General features: G+C 45.8%; 1 long non-coding RNA gene across 1 annotated transcript; it reads right to left on the bottom strand.

Moving 5' to 3' along the window:
- Positions 1 to 540: 540 nt before the first annotated feature.
- LOC139796827 (uncharacterized) lies at positions 541 to 3,084 on the bottom strand. The gene is made up of 3 exons (XR_011726158.1): positions 2,904 to 3,084; positions 1,790 to 1,912; positions 541 to 1,153 (listed from the first exon to the last, which is right to left on the bottom strand). It is a non-coding gene; the product is annotated as an uncharacterized lncRNA (long non-coding RNA).
- Between the last annotated feature and the right edge of the window lie 341 nt (positions 3,085 to 3,425).

Here is a 3,425-nt window from a genome sequence, read left to right as displayed (position 1 = left end):
GGGCTTCCTGTGTAAATATTTAAGGTAGGATACTTCACATAACATCATTTGTTTATGTCTCATGAAGGGGAGCTTATCTTAATTTCAAATAATCAAATTAGAAATCCACTTGGTGGCTATTTCTGTATTTCACATATCCTGTCCTTACTGGGATATGGAATTAAGAACCCTCTTCCTTCCCCCCTCTTTCCATCCAAGCACATCTTGAACTTTTCTGCATGCCTGCTGCCCTGGGGACCTGCCAGGAACTCTGCTTTGAGTCATGGCTGAAGAATCCCAGAATCCCAGACTGGTTTGGGTTGGAAGAGACCTTAAAGCTCCTCCATTCCCACCCCTCTGCCATGGTCAGGGACACCTCCCACCAGCCCAGGTTGCTCCAAGCCCCATCCAACCTGGGCTGAGACACTGCCAGGGATGGGGCAGCCACAGCTTCTCTGGGAAACCTGGCACAGGGGCTCAGCACCCTCACAGAGAATTTTTTCCTAATTTCTACCCTGAATCTCCCCTCTTCCAATTTAAAACCATCCCCCCATATCCTATCACTCCATGCTCTTGTGCAAAGTCCCTCTCCAGCCTTCCTGTAGCCCCTTCAAGCTCTGGAAGGGCACCATAAGGTCTCCCTGGAGCCTTCTCTTCTCCAGGCTGAACAACCCCAAGGAAAGGCTCTCAAGCCAGGCACAATCCACCCAACCATCTCTAGGAAAGGTTTTAGCTACCTCTCCCCCCACGTTTTTGTTGTGGGGCTCCTTACTTCTCTGTGAGAACATCTCTCTGTGCCCTGTGGAGGACAGGGATGCTGAGGCAGAGTCTGAGGAGAGCTGTGGGCTCTGCTACCAGTTCTTCCAGTTCTTGGCAGGGATCCTGCCCATCAGCCACCCCATGGTGAGCCCCTTCCTCTCCACTGCTGCCACCTCCCCACAGGGCCCAGTGGGGACCTCAGGTGGTGGAGATCCCCCCCTTGGTGAGACCCCATGGGGACCTGAGGCACCCACCTGAGGGGCAGGAAAAGGCCCCCTGGGTTTAGGAGTTATTTTCTTGCCTTCAGGAGATGTCTCAGAGAGGGAAGGGACACGCTGCAGCTGGTGGCAGGTGACAAAGGTGACAAGAGGCACTGCTTGGCTGTGGGGAGCCTCTGGGGTGACAGGGCCATAGGCTGAAATGAGAGAGAAAATAAGAATGAGGAGCACAAAAAACAATTGTAAGAGAGCAGACCTAACCAGGCCCTCAGGGACTGGGCTATTAATGTAGGAAATGAATGAGATCTGGTGTTAAGCTGCACATACAAGTAAAAAAGTGGCCTGGTAAAAAGGAAAAAAAAAAAAAAAAACAAGCCACGCCACCCTTGTGCAATAGAACAAAGTATTTCATCCAAATTCCACATCTTACCCCTCCTTACATAACTGGCAGAGCTTGCAGGATGACAGCAAATTAGGTCAAGCTGTACCCAGATGAGGGATTAGAGGAGCAGTTTAGAAATTGCTGAAGACACCAAGAAGGGCTGGAATGGAACTGCTGTGGGATTACTGTGAAGAGCAGGGAAAGAGAGAGACATTGGCAGTGACACAGCTGCAGCCCTGCCTGACAAGGCTGAGAGTGAAAGCTGAGCAAATGTGCTCCTGAGGAACAACCTGCAGGGTTTTGCAGCTGTAACACAGCTCAAGTGCCCATTTTCCTGGCTGGCAAGCAATGAAACACAGAGCAAGGGCAGTGTCACAGTGCTGCCCTGTTCTTTTCATAATGCACGAGCTGTGCCTGTGAACAGGTGTCAGAAAACAGACATTTTTTTTACCTTTGAAACCTGTTGGTGGAGGGCAAGTGACAGCACAAGGGCACTGGTGGAAACTGCAGGTGGTTGGAGAGCTGGTGCTGAACCAGCCCAGCACAGCCCTGCTCTGAAGCACAAAGGATGGCTCTGAAAATGAGAAGCAGCAAGTCCAGCAACATAAATAAGGCCGAGTTAACTCAAAAGAAAGAGGAAGCCAGGGAAGTCCTGTTCCTGGTGAGAAAGAGGCTGCTGTCACAATTAATTGTCTTCTCTTTCCAGTTTCCTTTGATGACAAGGCAGGGAGTTTTTGGCACTGGGCTGTGTCTCATCACAAAACCTGCCACCAAACTGCATTAAAACAAGCACCTGTTTAGACCAGTAACACTGTAACATGAAACCTTTAATTTACATCCTCCTCCAAAGCTAATTAATGCTTGGGGAATTTGGGAAACTTGCAGATTTCCAAAGCAAGTCTCCTCCCTCCCCCCAATATCAGCTACTTAGCTGTAACTAATAAGGATGAAGAATTTTAGACTATCTCAAGGCCCATCTTATTTGGTGGAACATAATGTGGTTGAATGACAGATTTTCTCACAATCTGAGGGCAATAGCTTGCTAAATAGTGTGAGCCAATTATAAAATGTCTTTTTCCTAAGCCCTGGCATGGCAGTGAGTCAGTCTCTGGCAGTATCCTCATTGGTTCCACAGCTTTGTTATGTGCCTTTCATCTCCAGAGGTCTTTATCCTGCACATTGTAGCAAATAATAAAATCCCAAAAACAGAGAAGTAAAAATAACCAAGGGTTTAGTGCAAGGTATCTGCAAAATGCAAGGGCACATTGAAGTGAACAGATCAAGACACTTTTTAAAACACATTTATCTTTTCTTTCAGCTCCTAAATGTCTTCCAGCTCATCTGTCAGATTTGGTTCAAATGATCAAACCAAACTTGCTCTTTTCTTAAAAAGAGCCCAACAGCATTTCTCAAGTTACTGCTCTACAAAAATTCCAGTAAACACTGCCCAGAAAACCCATTTGGCTACCTCAGCCATCCAGGAGTATTTTTAAGAGGGAAAAGAAGATTTATAAGAATAGTAATTTTTTTTTTAATGTGAAATTCCATCTGATTGACAGCCCTACCTGGAGAGAGAAGTCCCTCTCAGGAGTGGATGGTCTGACTGAGACACAGGAGTTGACTATCCTAAAATTCAGATTCTCTTTCCAACTCCCCATCAGAGCCATCTGACAAATTTTCATGTTTTCATGTGTTTTCAAATGTTCCCATGTGCCTCTTGACAAGCAAAATGAGAATATGCACCCATTTTAAAAAAAATTCTGCCTAGATTATTCTAATACTGCACTGTTAAAAAATATACTCATTTGGAACTTGGGCAAAATATCACAAAAGGTGGAAGAAGGGATTTTAAACCTTTTCTCTTTTGGTGCCCTTCAAATGCAAAGTCTTTGCTGCTCCTCATCAAGGTCAGACACATTATGCTTGATGAAGATACTTTTACTGGCCTTTGTTATGCTTTTCATTCACTTCTAATTACTCCTGTTTAATCTCTGCTGAAATCATGGTTTGTCAGTGTTGTTCTGACATCCTTGCTGCTCCTGCCTGCTCTGTTGAAACTGATGAAGCAAGAGAAAGTTTCTCCAACA

This window comes from Heliangelus exortis, chromosome 5 (genome assembly GCF_036169615.1).
Source record: "Heliangelus exortis chromosome 5, bHelExo1.hap1, whole genome shotgun sequence".
Lineage (NCBI taxonomy): Eukaryota > Metazoa > Chordata > Aves > Apodiformes > Trochilidae > Heliangelus > Heliangelus exortis.
The sequence above is the reverse complement of the archived record's forward strand: the minus strand, read 5'-3'. Positions and strand labels throughout refer to the sequence as shown.